Genomic DNA, 18,087 nt, shown 5'->3' on the forward strand with positions numbered 1-18,087 from the left:
GGACAGAGAGAGAGAGAGAGAGAGAGAGATCAGAAGGCATAAGAAAAAGTATCTGCATTTGATTGTTTACATTTGATTATTAGCAATCCAGGGAGGGTGTTAGTTTAGGGTTGTAGCTGCCTGGATGTGAACTTTTATTGCGGTTTTGAAGGAGGATAGAGATGCCCTTTCTTTTATACCTGTTGGGAGCGCATTCCACATTGTTGTGGCATAGAAAGAGAATGAGTTAAGACCTTTGTTAGTTCGGAATCTGGGTTTAACGTGGCTAGTGGAGCTCCCCCTGGTGTTGTGGTTATGGCGGTCATTTACGTTAAGGAAGTAGTTTGACACGTACTTCGGTATCAGGGACGTGTAGTGGATTTTATAGACTAGGCTCAGTGCAAGTTGTTTAACTCTGTCCTCCACCTTGAGCCAGCCCACTTTAGAGAAGTGGGTAGGAGTGTGGTGGGATCTGGGGTGGAGGTCTAGAAGTAACCTGACTAGCTTGTTCTGGGATGTTTGGAGTTTCTCAGGCAAATCATATAGTTGATGTAGATGCCCATATTGGCTGTTCAGATTTACTTTACAAAAGAGAAGTGTGGGATACTTCTCTTGTTGCCTTATTTGTATTTGACTTTATTAAATGTATTTATATTATCATTTGGTGCAGCCGGGCCGGAGCAGGAGGGGATAGAAAGAGAAAAAAAGGAAGACAGAGGGGGAAATTGTGGGGACAAGAGGGGGATTAGACAGAGAGACAAAAACAACAACAGCAAACACAACAACAACAACAATAGAACAACTTTAGCAAATACGACATGTACAAATATGATGGTAAAAGAAATAGCAAATAAGCAGTTAGCAAAAATAAGAAATAATATAGAAATGACAATGAGCATTATTACACTACAAATAGAGCAATACAAATACCAATAGAAATAGCGCTATTGATAATGAACAATATCAATACTTTACCTTTATTATCAACAATACAGTTGTTCAAATGCAACAATACATATACGTAATGATAACTTGAGATACGAAAGAATGCAGCTTGTCCTTTATAACGTTGACAACATTTTAGAATGGAAAATGACACAATATGTTTCTGCATACGTCAACAGACTAATTAGGAGCCTTTGTTTGCTTATTTAGTAATACAAGAACAGTTGTCTCGCATGTTCACTATTTTATTTAAGGACAAAATTGTAATACAAAACATATGTTTAATGTACCGTAAGATTGTTTGTTAAAATAAAGCCAATAATGCAATTTTTCTGGTCCCCTTTATTTAGAAAAGTATCGAAAAGTATCAAAATAAAATTTGAATAAATATTGGTATCGGGACAACACAAATGCCGTATGTTCAAATGTTTGAGCGTATTGCTGGTATGTCTTCCTCTTGATGAGATAACAACCTTGCAATCATTGCAAGGAGTGCTGTTGCATTTATATTGTTGTAAAATGTCGGCAAACTTTGTAGCGCTTCTTCCGCCCTGGCGCCACCATGTTGTTGTGTGATGTCACTATGCACGTTGCGTAATGTCATCATTCCCGCCCGCAAGAATCGTTATGGATATCGTTTGAAAAAATGCCAAGCGATTCCCAAGAATTTATACACTGGGAACTGGCAGAACCGGTTCTTGATTCCCATCCCTAATTATGTTAATCAACCTTTATTGCAGACTCCAACGTCCAAATAGATCACATAGAGTACATTCATTCATTTTTCATTTTCTTTTATCTAACCAGGTAAAAAAGTAATTGAGATTAAAATATCTTTTGCAAGAGTGCAACAGAAACAGGTTTCATAAATATACAGAACAACAACAAAAACACACAGGAGCAGTCACACACCATAGTTAAAAGTACAAATTACTTACAACATAACAAAAAAACACACAATAGGTAAAACAATAAAATGTTTCAATAAAAACAATGTAAATACAGGTACAATGCCCAATTTAGCTAGTTTACTGATCCTTTAAAATGAACTGAAATTCCCCCCAGTCATCAGTTCAGGTAGCTTCAGACCCTTTTGTAGTGTATTCCATGACCATGGAGCAGCAAATCTGAAGGATTTTTTAAAACGAGACTTGTGTGGGCTCTAGGAACCAACACGCCAAGAACGTCCTGTGACCGTAAACTGTAGCTGTAGCGACTGGAGTCTCTACACATAAAAGTACATCAATAGGGTGAAATCAGACCAATAAGTGATTTATATATGAAAACATAAATCGAGAAAATTGCGGACCGACAAGGATGAACAGTTTGCTGTTGCATACAAAGTGCAATGGTGCACAAGGTTGCCACAACTAGTAATAAAACATATGGCACAGTGATACACGGTATCCAGTTTTTTCAAATGTCGAGTGCATCCATAAAAAGCAAGTCTCCATAATCTAGCTAGGGCATAAAGGTGGTCAGGATTACTTGTAGGGAAAAACTGGACTTGTTTCTAAAGAAAAAAAAATAAAAAATTTTACGTTTAGCCACAAGTTTTTCTATGTGTGATTTAAAAGACAAAAAACAATCTCCAATTGATTGATTGATTGGAACTTTTATTAGTAGATTGCACAGTACAGTACACATTCCATACAATTGACCACCAAATGGAAACACCCGAATAAGTTTTTCAACTTATCCACGTTAATCGATTCATGGTAAGTACTTGTACGTCTTGACCATTTCAATATCAGCCTTACGAGCAGTTGGTATTTTTGGAATGTTCAATGGCAGTCGTTTGCCATTTGAAAATGACGCCGCCTTAGAGTTCTTTGCATTTAGCACTAGTCTCAGCTGAGTCAGCTGGGACTGAACAACATCAAAAGCAGACTACGGGAGCTAAAAGGTTTGCACTACAGCAGGGGATGAACAATATAGGACCATGTCATCTGCATAAAAATGGAACGCGGGATCCGACACATTAGCACAAAGATTATTTACATAGATGGAAAACAACAACGGACCTAATATGGAACCCTGAGGTACACCCTTTGATACAGGACGGAAAGAGTAAGAGGACCCAGCAAAACGTACGCATTGGGTTCTATCGGATATGCAATTAGAATCATGCTGACATAGGCCAGTCTTGTTTGCCAAAATGATATGGTTGACTGTGTCGAATAAACAAAACATTTTTTATAATCCAATGCCTCAATAATGTCATTCACAACATTGATAGCAGTAGTTATGGTGCTAAGTCTCTTTCTAAAACCTGACGTGTGTTAAGAAAGCAGACCATAGGTGTCTAAGAATCCTTTAAGTTGTAACTTTTCGAGAACTTCAGCTAAGACGCATAACTTGGAGATGGGTCTATGGTTATTAACAGCAGTGGGATCTTCTTCTTTCATAAAGGTAAAAGTAAAGATTAAAAAAATATGTGTTAGAGGTTCTGCAATAAAGTTAAAAAGAAGCGTTCGAGTTTGTTGCATAAACAAAAATATAGTATACAGGCATTATATCACATAATATTAAAAAATTGTCCATAAAATGTATCTAATAAATAAGAGCAGCCAAATAATGTACTTTAAAAAGTCCTTATACACGTTCTATACAGAATGTTGTATCTAACTGAGCTACACCAAGGATTGGTCAACAGTACAATGAGATTATTCTGAGACCCCGGCAGGCTACATATACACATAAACATCAGTCTCCTTAGGGTGCCCTGGAAGGTATTTATTCTTGAATCACAAAAAAAGCTTGCTGCCACTACCCCCTGTGTGCTTCCTGAGCAGGATTCTGAGAAAGTCATTATAAGTAGCCTGGAGTTTGAGCATAGTCTCTTTCTTATATCTCACCCAGAGGGGGGGCATGTACACATGGGTGCAGTAAGCTCTAAACAAGTGCACCTTCGCTCCATCAGAGCAGTAGTGAAGTTTTGTACAAAACATATCGGCTCAACACGTCAGCATCATCCTCCGTCTTATCATTGGGGATGTGGCCTGAATATTTTACAGCGGTGCACACAGACAGCATTTGACCAGACAAATAGAAACCTGAGAAATTAGAAGGTGTTGATTCTGCTTGGGCCTACGTATCATTACCATACTCGACTTGCCATTACACTTAATGTCTAACTTGACTCCATAGTCTTATCATATGTTGATAAGCAGTTGGAACTCTGCACTACTGGTAGATATTGTGTTTTGAACTTTGCGCCTATAACAGTCCGGATGGTTCTTTCTCTTTGTTCCGGAGGACACGACGTCCACAGTTTCCAAAGACAATTTGAAATGTGGACTCGTCAGGCCACAGAACACTTTTCCACTTTGTATCAGTCCATCAGCCTTTCTGGGTGCTGTTGATAAAATGGCTTTCACTTTGCATAGTACAGTTTTTACTTGTGCTTACAGATGTAGCGACAAACTGCAGTTACTGACAGTGGTTTTCTGAAGTGTTCCTGAGCTCATGTGGTGATATCCTTTACACACCGATGTCTCTTTTTGATGCGGTACCGCCTGAGGGATCAAAGGTCCATAATATCATCGCTTACGTGCAGTGATTTCTCAAAATTCTCGGAACCTTTTGATGATATTACAGACCGTAGATGGTGAAATCCCTAAATTCCTTGCAATAGCTCGTTGAGAAATGTTGTTCTTATACTGTTGGACAATTTGCTCATGCATTTGTTCACAGAGTGGTGACCCTCGCCCCATCCTTGTTTGGGAATGACTGAGCATTTCATAGAAGCTGCTTTTATACCCAATCATGGCCCTAACCGGTTCCAAATTAGCCTGTTCACCTGTGGGATGTTCCAAATATATGTTTGATGAACATTCCTCAACTTTCTCAGTCTTTTTTGCCACTTGTGCCAGCTTTTTTGAACCATGCTGCAGGCATCAAATTCCAAATGAGCTAATATTTGCAAAACATTTCTCAGTTCCAACGTTAAGTATATTGTCTTTGCAGTCTATACAATTGAATATAGGTTGAAAAGGATTTGCAAATCATTGTATTCTGTTTTTATTTACCATTTACACAACGTGCCAACTTCACTGGTTTTGGGTTTTGTATATTTAATTTAAAGAATAGAAATATTGCCTTGTCAACAATTTAAAACAATGTTGTTTTTGTTGTTATTTTGCACCGCTGTAGTTACAAAATATTTGACATATGTATTTGCAAATGATTTTGCTACAATAATACTTCCATGGATTTGACAAAGTTTAGCTACAAAGCAAAACAGCATGCATACAATAACATGACTGCAAAGTGTTGTTCAATTCTCTGAAACTGCCTTTTGTGTGCCTGTGCATACTACACACGTACGTTTGCACCGTACATCTGGGAGTGGCATGCATTAACTCCAGTCATCACATTTGGCCCAAGCGACAATCTATGACAATAGTTGTGCAATTCAATTCATGATTGTGAAAAGTTTTGACATTTTTTTGTACAATCTATTTTTGAGCCAATAAATATATGAACCCTGTAAATCAGTGTTTTTCAACCTTTTTTGAACCAAGGCACATTTTTTGCGTTGAAAAAATCCGGAGGCACACCACCAGCAGAAATCATTAAAAAACTAAACTCAGTTGACAGTAAAAAGTTGTTGTCGCAATTGTTGGATATGACTTTAAAGGCCTACTGAAACCCACTACTACCAACCACGCAGTCTGATAGTTTATATATCAATGATGAAATCTTAACATTGCAACACATGCCAATACGGCCGGGTTAACTTATAAAGTGCAATTTTAAAATTCCCGCCACACTTCCGGTTGAAAAACTCCTTTGGATATGATTTATGCGCGTGACGTCACAAAAGCAACGGAAGTGGTTGGACCCCATCGGACCCGATAGAAAAGCCTCTTGTTTTCTTCGACAAAATTCCACAGTATTCTGGACATCTGTGTTGGTGAATATTTTGCAATTTGTTTAATGAACAATGTAGACTGCAAAGATGAACGTTGTAGGTGGGATCGATCGGTGTCTTAGCGGCTAAGTACAATACTGTAATATCTGTGATATTTGCATTAGTGTACTGTGTCTTTAAGGGTTTGGGGAACGCGCGGAGAACTTGAGTGTGTGTGAGTGTGACTTTTGGCTAACAGCAGCTCGTGTATGTGTGTGCGTTACTTTTTGAACTACAACCAGTTACCGCTTGTTAATAAAGCGATTGAGCAATTTGTTTAATGGACAATGGAGACTGCAAATAAGAAAGTTGTAGGTGCGATCGGTGGAGCGGCGGACTACAGCAACACCAACACCAGGAGGTTGTGTTGTGTTTTGAGCAGGATAACAGACGCACTACGGTGAGTCTAGCTTTGGCTTCCAATCATTTGATCGCTTGCCCGTACGTGCGTGTCGATATGTGCATGTGACGTACGTAACTTTGGGGAAGTATATGTTTCTTGCCGACTCTGATGGCGGCCGGGGTGTCGTCAAAAGCGTACAACGCCCGCCGCCGCATCTAAGTTAGCTACGCAGCTAGGTTAGCTTCTGTTTTTTTAGCTTCGCCAAACGGAATATTATTAATCGTGTATTTACATGTTCGTGGTTTAATAGTATTATTGATCTTCTGTCTATCCATCCAGTCAGGGTTTTTTAAATTTAGTTTCTTTCTGCATTTGAGACTGCTATGCTATCGCGTTGGCTACACAGCTAGGTTAGCTTCTGTTTTTTTAGCTTCGCCAAGCGGAATATTATTAATCGTGTATTTACATGTTCATGGTTTAATAGTATTATTGATCTTCTGTCTATCCATCCAGTCAGGTTTTTTTAAAATTAATTTCTATCTGCATTTGAGACTGCTGCTATCACGTTGGCTACGTAGCTAGGTTAGCTTCTATTTTTTTTTAGCTTCGCAAAGCTGAATTATTAATCGTGTATTTACATGTTCAGTCACTGTGAATGTCCATTTTGCGTTCTCGACTCTCATTTTCAAGAGGATATAGTATCTGAGATGGTTTAAAATACAAATCTGTGATACACAATAGAAAAAGGAGAGCGTGTGGAATCCAATGAGCCAGCTTGTACCTAAGTTACGGTCAGAGCGAAAAAAGATACGTCCATCACTGCCTCTCAAGTCCTTCACTGTAACGTTCCTCATCTACAAATCTTTCCTTCTCGCTCAAATTAATGGGGTAATCGTCACTTTCTCGGTCCGAATCTCTCTCGCTCCATTGTAAACAACGGGGAATTGTGAGCAGCACTACCGCTTGTGACGTCACGCTACTTCCGGTACAGGCAAGGCTTTTTTTATCAGCGAGCAAAAGTTGCGAACTTTATCGTCGATTTTCTCTACTAAATCCTTTCAGTAAAAATATGGCAATATCGCGAAATGATCAAGTATGACACATAGAATGGATCTGCTATTCCCGTTTAAATAAAAAAAAAATCATTTCAGTAGGCCTTTAAACCATAACCAAGCATGCATCACTATAGTTATTGTCACAAACTATGTACTGTCACAACCTGTCATATCACACCGTGACTTATTTTGAGTTTTTTGCTGTTTTCCTGTGTGTAGTGTTTTAGTTCTTGTCTTGCGCTCCTATTTTGGTGTCTTTTTCTCTTTTTGTGGTATTTTCCTGCACCAGTTTCATGTCTTCCTTTGAGCGATATATCCCGCATCCACTTTGTTTTTGCAATCAATAATATTTCAACGGTTTTTTATCCTTCTTTGTGGGGACATTGTTGAATGTCATGTCATGTTTGGATGTACATTGTGGACGCCGCCTTTGCTCCACAGTAAGTCTTTGCTGTTGTCCAGCATTCTGTTTTTGTTTACTTTGCAGCCAGTTCAGTTTTAGTTTCATTCTGCATAGCCTTTCCCAAGCTTCAATGCCTTTTCTTAGGGGCACTCACCTTTTCTTTATTTTTGGTTTAAGCATTAAACACCTTTTTACCTGCACGCTGCCTCCCGCTGTTTATCTACACAGCAATTAGCTACCGGCTGCCACCTACTGATATGGAAGAGTATTACACGGTTACTCTGCCGAGCTCCAGACAGCACAGACACTCAACAGCAACACATCATTTGCAGACTATATTTACTGGTTTGCAAAAAACATTTTTAACCCAAATAGGTACAATTAGATAATCTCTCATGGCACACCAGACTGTATCTCAAGACACACTAGTGTGCCGCAGCACACTGGTTGAAAAACACTGCTGTAAATGGAAGTCAATTAGGGTTCAGGAATTGACTGGGCTGGACCAAGAAAGAGGTTAATCGATGTAATCGTATGCAAGTATCAATTACATGATGCAGGCCTTGAGTTCACGATCAGAATTTGCTTGTTTGACAATACCCTTTTTTCCACTGTAGGAACCTTTTTAAGTATTTTCTTATGTGGTGTTTTGAAATACCTCCCTGGGTTTCCACCATAAACTACCCAGGAAAATGTTTCATTAGCGGCCTGAACAATTCCAGGTGGCAACGAGAGGACCTTTTTTAATCATTCCAGGAATTTTTGTGTAGCATCTGTGTGCTGAGGAACACTGATTAACCGCACACTCTTGCAAATGTAGTGTTTAAGCCAGGGTGCAGCTGCAAAGTTGTTTATTCATTCATTTGGCGTGTCCGGTGCAGAGGGAATCTGTGGTGCAAATTTATGCATTATGAGTAAAAGACAGTGAGTTTGACATTGTGCTTTTATTTGGTTATCAAATACAAGCAGTCACGAAAATGCGATAGTAGAGATGCGTTTTTACAAGCCCAGAGAGATGCAACAATTTGCCTTTAAATATATTTATAAAGTTTAATAACAAACAACATGGTGACATCAGCAATCCTACCTTTGTTGTCTTTAGTGTAGTTTTAACCAAAACCCCGATTTCAGGGGAAAAAACATGCACTAACAAAATGATGAAAAGCTGAAGAAACGTATGCAACAATATAAGAAAAAGTCACAGTTAAGCAGTGTGACCAACTCAGCATATTACTGCAACAAATGACTCGCTGAACTGTTGCTTCAGAAAAAGTGCTGAAATAGCAAAAGTAGGCCACATTACACAGACACATTCTTATCTATCAATGTGGCCCCCGAGTCAAAATATTTTCCCAGGTCTGGACTATAGTGTGTTGCCTCGACAGGAAGTAGCCTTTGCCATTAAGTTGAATGTGCCAGTTGTGTCTTTTGTTGAGCCCTACAAAGTGTTTATACTATAAGGGTCTGATCTACTGGGATCCAAATTCCACACGCTAAACGGCCTGTGCTGTGTTGTGTGTGATCTACTAAGACTGCGTGTACAATTGAAAAGTGGTGCAGACTACTCTATTTAAATGAGGTTTTTGCGCGTACTACTGGCATTGTGTGCCCTCCACATTCATGTCATTGTGCTCTCCAACTTGTGTGCAATGTTGTTGAACTAGCAGCAAACATCTGGGACATATCTACCACCTCTTTTGCAATACAGAATCTATGAAAAACGGTTGTGGTGAAATTTGTCCTCTGCATTTGACCCATCCCCTTGATCATCCCCTGGGAGGTGAGGGGAGCATTGGGCAGCAGCGGTGCTACGCCAGGGAGTCATTTTTGGTGATTTAACCCCCAATTCCAACCCTTGATGCTGAGTGCCAAGCGGGGAGGTAATGGGTCCCATTTTTATAGTCTTTGGTATGACTCGGCCGGGGTTTGAACTCACAACCTACCGATCTCAGGGCGGACACTCTAACCCACATATGTCAGAGTCAAGGCCCGCGGGCCATATCCGGCCCGCGAGAAGGTTTTTTACGGCCCTTGGGATGATCTTGATTTATTATTAGAACCGGCCCGCAGACCGCAGATCTTTTACACGCACCAAGCGGATGCCGGTCCAAGGTTCCGAAAGGGGGCGAGCGGCCCGCCGGGACGCGCCTGCCGGCCGAAGGGCTGCAGCCCGGCCGTCAGTCGCGGAGCCCGCCGTGCCACGCGCGCCAAGGGGGCCCCGAGGCCCTGAGACTTCTGCTTTGTTTCCCCAAACCGCGCGTCACCGCCGGGCCCGCACCACCGTCGGGCTGCAGCCCGAGCGTCGGTGGCGGAACCCGTCATGTGCCGCGCGCGCCAAGCGGAGCGGGGGGGTCAAGCGGGCCGAAACCCGCAGGCCACCCCCTCACCACGAGGCCCTGAGACTTCTGCGTTTGACCCCTACGCGCGGCCCGTCGGGACGCGCCCGCCGTCAAGCCACGAGGGCCAGCCGTCGGGTCGCGGAGCCCGCCGTGCCACGCGCGCCAAGGGGCGGGCCGAAACCAGCGGGGGGTTTCGGGCACCCAACTCGCCTCCCTCCCACGGAGGGAGGAGGGGGGTTTAATGTGAACATTACTGTGCAATCACATATTTAGAGTTTTTACTCAATTCAAGTTTAAAAGTTAAAGTTTAATATTTGTTTTCACTGCATGTTACTTCTCCTTAAACAAAGTGTTGTTTTTGATTTATAGATTTTTGCACTTTATTTTATTGTATTTCAATTTAATTATATTTTAAAAATATTTCAGTTGAGTGGATGATAGAAAATTGCTATTATTGTTTTTTTCTTTGAAGTAAATTTAGCCCACTTTTGCTAAAATAGAAAATATAGGCTACTGATGGTGCCTTGAATACCGGTTTCTTTCATTTAATGTTCATGTTATGGGGATTTTTATATAAAGGAAATTTGTCTTTTGTGTCTGTTGAAAATTAAAGATTACTGACAGAGCCATAAGAAAATATTGCTTTATTTATCTGATCATATTGGAATATATTTGTTAGGTTTTCAGTAGGTTCAATTAGGTTCACTAGACTATATGCGTCATTTAAAAATTTTTCAATGAACATTCGAACAGTCCGGCCCTCGGCTTGTAGCTAAATTTTTTATTTGGCCCTCCGTCCATTTGACTTTGACACCCCTGCTCTAACCACTAGACCACTGAGTAGGCAAGCGCCTTTCCGTGTCGTCCTCACCAAATTTGGGTCCTAAATGGCTGTCAAAGTGTACCAACTTGTCGGAATACCTACTCAGTTTTCTTCTGTCCAGGTGAGATGCTTGAGTTATTATCTAGAATAAACTTACAGGGAACAAGGAAGGGAGGACCCGGCAGACCACTCGATGAGGTACACATAGCGACACACGGAAGTGATCACTGCGCCGCTATAAATAGTTTATCAGCGTTATATATCATATAATATCACTAATACTTGGTTAATATTCAAGTCACAAAATGTAAATTGAGTATTGTTGGCGCTTTTTGAATGGGTATTTATTGGATTTTATGGGCGGAATAGAGGACCTCTCATTGTCTTCACTGTAAGGAGACTTTTATTTACTGTTATTGACAAGTTAGAATACATTAAAAAAAAAAAAATCCATCCGTCGTCATGTCTTTCATAATGATTGTGAACGATAGGCTATATTCCCCTTGAAATTTCTGGAAAAAACAGCTAATTTGTTTGCTTAGGTTGAAAAAAGGTGTGAAAAAAATACAGTAAATGTTATGAAACTGACCAGCCTTTTTCATTTAGTAAAATTAGCTCTCAAAAGAAAACGGGTTGAAAACCTCTGCTGTATACTATACGACTCTTCCATACATCATTAGGCTGATTTGAATATACTTGCCCTCAACTTTGAAGTGTGGTAGAAACAAACCACACAGTGCCACAGGAACTTCTAAGTTCCAGAAACTTTGAGGATTTTCATTGGAAAAGAGTGTAATAACTCGCTCAGACTCTATTTGTGCTGAGGTCAGGGAGTTTTTACAGTGATTGGTTTAGACCAGGGGTGTCAAACGTACGGCCCGGGAACAGGTTTTAACCGGCCCGCGGGATGAGTTTGCTAAGTATAGAAATTAACCTGAAATTTTTGAAGGAAAGAAACTGCTGTTCGAAATGTGTCCACTGGATGTCGAAATAGCAATTATTTTTTTATCTTTGTAGATGATGCTACATATGTAAAAAAAAACAAAAACACATGATGTTAGTGCACCAGTCGAGGAAAATGTTCAAACTACATAAATAACATCCTGTAATTTGATTTTGATATTTTTTTTTTATCTTGATAGATTGAAAAGTAACACCAATGAGTTGACTGATGAACATTATCACATACCGTATATTACCAAATAGTAGCCCGGGCGTTTATTTCACAAAATCGATTTTGGAGACAGGCGTTTAGAAGAAGCAGGCGGTTATTTGCACAAGGCTTTTATTTATTTTTGCACCAGCCTGCACCAGGCCATTATTCGGTTACAATGGTTACTGTCCAGTATTTTTTTTTCGTACAAAAAACTATAAATGTAAAAGCTATTGTAAACATACAAACAAAAAAACAAGAGATCAACATGAGGTAGGCTATCAAAAGACAAGAGATCAACAAGGCCTCAACATGGCAGTAGTGCAACAATTGTCAAATACAATACCAATACTAAAAATTAAATAAACTTTTTAAACAAAGCAGCCTACCGGGAAAAATAAAATTATGGTACCAAGTACTCAAGTATAAAACCCACCACCAAAACAGAACAATAATACTGTCACTTAAATAAAATAAAGGCTACAGTACTCCAAGTTTTAAATAAAGCAGCATACAGGAAAACTAAAATTATGGTACCAAGTACTCTATAACAGTGGTCCCTAACCTTTTTGTAGCTGCGGACCGGTCAACGCTTGAAAATTTGTCCCACAGACAGCTGGGGGTATTTTTTTATTTATTTATTTTTTTTCATAAAGAAATACAATCATGTGTGCTTACGGACTGTATCCCTGCAGACTGTATTGATCTACATTGATATATAATGTATATATTGTGTTTTTTATGTTGATTTAATTTAAAAAAAATTAAAATAAAAAATACAAATATATATATTTTTTTAATTTCTTGTGCGGCCCGGTACCAATCGGTGGTTGGGGACCACTGCTCTATAAAACCATCAAAACAATAATACTGCAGCAAACGCAACCCCAGTAGCATTTTAATCTAAATTATGCAAATAACAGCCCATGGCTATTTGAACATAGGCGGTTAATAGGAAGAGGCGGTTAATTCACAAAATGGGGCTATTAGGACATGGGCGGTTATTTGCCCAAGGGCGTTTATTTGGTAAAATACGGTAATTTATTCAGGAAGTATACATAACGACAAATAAAGATAGAATACTATTAACCACAACATGTAAGTGTAAAAAAAACCAACAACATTATGATTTGTACATTTTCAGAATGTGTTTGTTCTATTTCTAAACAAAGAAAACAATCGCAAGTTGTCTTTATTTTTAAGTTATCGTGCCGGGATTTTACCACTTGGGAGTAGATTTTCTCCATGTGGCCCCCGATCTAAAATGAGTTTGACACCCCTGCTATATGTGGTAGAAACACACCACACAGGGCCACAGGAACTTCTTAGTTCCAGAAACTTTGAGGACTCTCATTGGACTCTCAGGGAGTTTTTACAGCGATTGCTTTAGGCAAATGATACTTAATGCTTATGAAACTAGACATGCAAACTGAGGCTGACCTGGGAAATGCTTAAGGGCTGATAGTAGAGATTCCCATGAGCTGGATGGTATCCAAACAACATTGGAGACTTCTGGGGACTTTCGCTGTTCTCATCTGCAACCCGAGAGAGAGATTTGATCTGCAATTGGAGGATAAACCAAATGAAATGAGCATCAATCCTTCAGTGCTGCTTTCTCAGTGCTATTGACACCCACTTGACCTCTGGGTGCATTCAGAACTTGCCTGCGGGTCTTAAGTAACTGAAGCTTCACACCACAAACACACAACCCTGACGTAAGAATGCAGACAGTACACAATGACACTTTCTCAAGAGGCTCTGAGTAGCTGACCTCCCAAAGTCATTAGTGCATACATTTACTGTGCTATGCATCGATCGCATCGGAAGAAATACACCCCCCACACCGTATTAGATGCATAAGAATGATGTATTTCTGCAGTATTGTCGTCTGCCTGACTGTCACCGTCGTGATTTTCGCCGTTGCTGAACTTTGTCCATTAAGTAGAGGAAGAGAGGAGGAGAAGAGGAAAAAAGAGGAGTGGCAAAAAACAAAACAAAAAAAACACACACACACACAAAAAACAAGTATCAAACAGGTTTACGGTAGCTTGTGAGCAAGTTTCTAACTAAACCGACCATTTGCATGTCAAAACTGGAACCCACACCCTCCGTACTGAGCACACTGCTCATCATGTTCAGACAACTCCCTCCTGTCTTTGTTGCTTCCAGCCGAAGGGACAGTAGCTTCCTCAAATGTTGAAGCACAATTATTGAAGCCTGTGCATAAACCTCATTGGGATATATTTTTGGAGTAGTCAGCAGGATTTTCCCACTTTAAATGTAAGTTGCTTACATCTTGCTGTTGTCTTGGCAGTGATTACACCGGTAAGAATTGCATACACAGCTACACAGTTTGTTCGATTATGTTTGGATAAGATTATCTTGAGTTCATTGCGGGACACCCTCATCCTGACAACACACTCATATTTATGTTTTGTCAAGGCACACTTTCCTGCACCACCATTTTTATTTTATGTAACATTTACAAAACATATTTGTCATTAAGGTTAGGAGTGTTTTACCATATTACAGTTGTATGACTTCTTCTTCTTTACGTGCTAGGAACAGGACAGTTTGGAAGGTTATAATGTTTATTGAAGCATTATATGATGGCAACGGTTGGACTAACTAATATAGTTTCAATATGAATTATGCTTTTTCACCTGTTCACGTGATGAAAAGCCAGCACACGCCCACGCAGTTGTGATGTCACAATGTTGTCAAATAAAGAGGTGGCACTGGGGGATAATGGCTCTGTTCGTACTGCTCAAGTAGTCTACTTTGTTTACATTGCTGTTTGACAATAGAAAACATGTGAAGTAATTGCTGCACTATAAACTGCACCTAAATAGGAAAAACACATTTCATTTTGTACATATGCAAGATACAAGATGCTTAATTGCACTTAACATGTTCAACAGTATTTGTTTAGTCAACCCGTCCAGGAAACAGACTTGTGACAGGTGGTACACAGCACAGGAGGCTGATGGGTCGCCACGAGGGCAAAAAGATGGGCATAAAAAGAACAACTTGAGGAGGGAGGAGGGGTGGAAAAGCGACTCGCAAACTATGCTCCTGTAGGGGGCGTTCTGTGGAACTAGGAAATAACCTCAGCAAACATAATCTACACATTATGACATACAACTCAAGACTTGCAACGGGTACAGCCGTTTTTGCTTTTACTTTTGTCTCGAGGCGGTGTCGCCTTTAGGCTAGTGCCGTCTTCTTTGTCTTTTACGATGGCCGGGTCGATCGTTTTTTTGCTTTTGGGCAAAGTCATTTCTTCTCCACGATGAGGGTGAGTCCATAACGGGCTAAATGGCTGACTGAATGATTGTGCGAATGCAATTTCATTGGTCTGATGTGACAAGGTTATTGGCGGCAAGTGAAACTCATGAACCCAGTAAAATCCATAAAACTAGCTGAATAAACTGTATAAAGCGCAGAGTCCAGAGCATAAGAAAACAATTCCGGCTTATATAGGTAGTCCCAAATTTACATAATTTTTTTGGCAAGTACATGGTCATTGCCATGCTAGTCATTCACATTTATGTTAGCTCGGTCAAATTGTGCATCTGATAAATCTAATTAATTGTACTGATATTCTACTGAGCAGGTCAGACACCGGCATCACACATTTTTTTAAGAAAAACACATTAACTAAGCTAACCATTTTTTTAAGATCTGCTCCTGCCACTCATGATGATGGTTTGAATTTTGAAGGATTTTTTTTTTTTCAAAAAATGACTTTTTTTTTTCAAAAAATGCCTTTGTTTTTAAAAAAATGCCTTTTTTTTTTTCAAAAAATGACTTTTTTTTTTTCAAAAAATGACTTTTTTCTTCAAAAAATGACTTTTTTTTCAAAAAATGACTTTTTTTTCTCGAAAAATTACTTTTTTTCTCTCGAAAAATTACTTTTTTCCTCGAAAAATTACTTTTTTCTCGAAATTTAAAAAAAAAAAAAAAGACTTTTTAAAAAAAAAAAATTAGTTTTTTTAAAAAAAAAAGACTTTTTTTAAAAAAAAAAAGACTTTTTAAAAAAAAAAAAAAGACTTTTTTTTCCCCAAAAAATGTAGGTTTGACTCAGAATTGTAACACTTGTGCAGTGTCTTGGCATTTTTGTACTTTTGGTGGTACAGTACTTTAGTCACTGTACTTCTATTTAACCTAATACATGTTTGTTTAATAAACCTTCTTTTGCGACTGCAAATCCTTTAAAAGAATACCTTTGGTAGTCCAACGGTGTCATTAGCTAGCTACCACGAGCATCATCTGAAACCAGTCCACAAAAATCCAAAGTTGTATAATAATGGTAATATTAAATAAATAAATGATAAATGGGTTATACTTGTATAGCGCTTTTCTACCTTCAAGGTACTCAAAGCGCTTTGACAGTATTTCCACATTCACACACACATTCACACACTGATGGCGGGAGCTGCCATGCAAGGCGCTAACCAGCAGCCATCAGGAGCAAGGGTGAAGTGTCTTGCCCAAGGACACAACGGACGTGACTAGGATGGTAGAAGGTGGGGATTGAACCCCAGTAACCAGCAACCCTCCGATTGCTGGCACGGCCACTCTACCAACTTCGCCACGCCAATAATAATAGTAACAGGTCATACTGTAGGAATGGGTACCAAATTCAGTAATTTTATAAGTACCGACTGCAGTCCATGGGAACTACCGGGTAGCGATTCACGTAAAATCAAACAGTGCCATATGGGCTGCAAACTCGACACTGTCTCAAACACTTGGCCGGGAAACAAGCAATCAAGCGGACTCAGCTGGACTGTCTCTAGGTAATGTTACAATTTTCCATGCCAACAAAGCAAGAAGAAGGCGCTAAAAAATACAGTAAGGCTCCACTTTTAAAAAATGCACTAGCTCAATGCTGATTTAAATTGTATATTTTTCTATACACATGCTAATGATTAGCATTAGCGATTTTACATGGCTATTTCAACACCTCCAAATGTGGCAATTAAAACTACAACCAAGATGTGCATTACAGTCATACAGCTGGTGTGTAATAAGTACAATACTTACAGTACAAACACTTAGCAGGACTCAACTAAAGAAAAGACCGGCACTTACAGCTTAATAGCAAAGACTACTTCCTGGCTAAGGCAACACACCGTCGACAATACATTACTGCCATCTAACGTCTTGGATCGCAACTGCATGCAAAGTCTACTATATAATACAGTACAGTACAGTACTTGCAAATGAGACATATAAGTGTAAGAAAACAAGATAACAATTGGACAGCACAATGCAGTGTTGAATGTTAAATAAAAAAATTATATACAGTATATATATATATATATATATATATATATATATATATATATATATATATATATATATATATATATATATATATATATATATATATATATATATATATATATATATATATATATCAACACATTTGAACACACAAAAGTGCTGTAAAATGGTAGCGTATAAATTCCAAATGTGAAAGATACCCATCCCTAATATTCAGTATATGATGTAATAATCCTCCATTTTCTACTTTGACTTTTTTTTAAATGTCTCCCTGGGCGGTCCTGAGTGGGACAAGCATTAGAAAATGGTTGGATGGATGGAAGAAATTTAGCATAATTTTTTCTTCTTCTTATTCTTGTGTTGCTGCGCATCCCCTGATATCTCTGGCGCCCCCTGGGGCATGTGCACTTCACACTGAGAAAACAGAATGTTTAGAAGTCTCAATAAGAGCCTTCCTAAGGCTGTATATATACATATTTATAGACCAATTGACTCATAAAGTGACGGTAAAGACTTGTTTGTATTCATAAGGAAAACAATTTTTTTTCTCCTGCCTACAAACATGACTGGAGGGACTTTTGTTGGAATAAATGGAATTTCTTGGTAAATTATATTTATGGCCACTGCTGGGTGAAGTGTCTCTCAGGAAATCCCTCTACAACAGGGGTGTCAAACGGGATGAGTTTGCGAAGTATAAAAATTAATTAAATGTGTCCACTAGATGTCGCAATAGCAATTCTTTGTATCTCTGTAGATGATGCTACATATGTAAAAAAAAAAAAAAACACATGATGTTAGTGCAAACTACATAAAAACCATCCTGTAATTTGATTTTGATAT

The 18,087-nt window shown here is 39.1% G+C and overlaps 1 protein-coding gene and 1 long non-coding RNA gene across 3 annotated transcripts in view; both read left to right on the forward strand.

The window, feature by feature from the left end:
* Positions 1–18,087, forward strand: part of LOC133657233 (uncharacterized) — a 972,718-nt gene that overhangs the window by 20,116 nt on the left and 934,515 nt on the right. The window lies entirely within an intron of this gene.
* fam83b (family with sequence similarity 83 member B) overlaps positions 14,095–18,087 on the forward strand; it is a 41,943-nt gene continuing 37,950 nt past the window's right edge. The window contains exon 1 of one of the 2 annotated variants that reach the window (XM_062058274.1): positions 14,095–14,280. The gene's annotated coding sequence lies outside the window, so the exon portion shown is untranslated. The remainder of the gene's footprint in view (positions 14,281–18,087) is intronic. The other variant, XM_062058273.1, reaches the window with a different exon arrangement.

This window comes from Entelurus aequoreus, linkage group LG09, assembly GCF_033978785.1.
Source record: "Entelurus aequoreus isolate RoL-2023_Sb linkage group LG09, RoL_Eaeq_v1.1, whole genome shotgun sequence".
Taxonomy (NCBI): Eukaryota; Metazoa; Chordata; class Actinopteri; order Syngnathiformes; family Syngnathidae; genus Entelurus; species Entelurus aequoreus.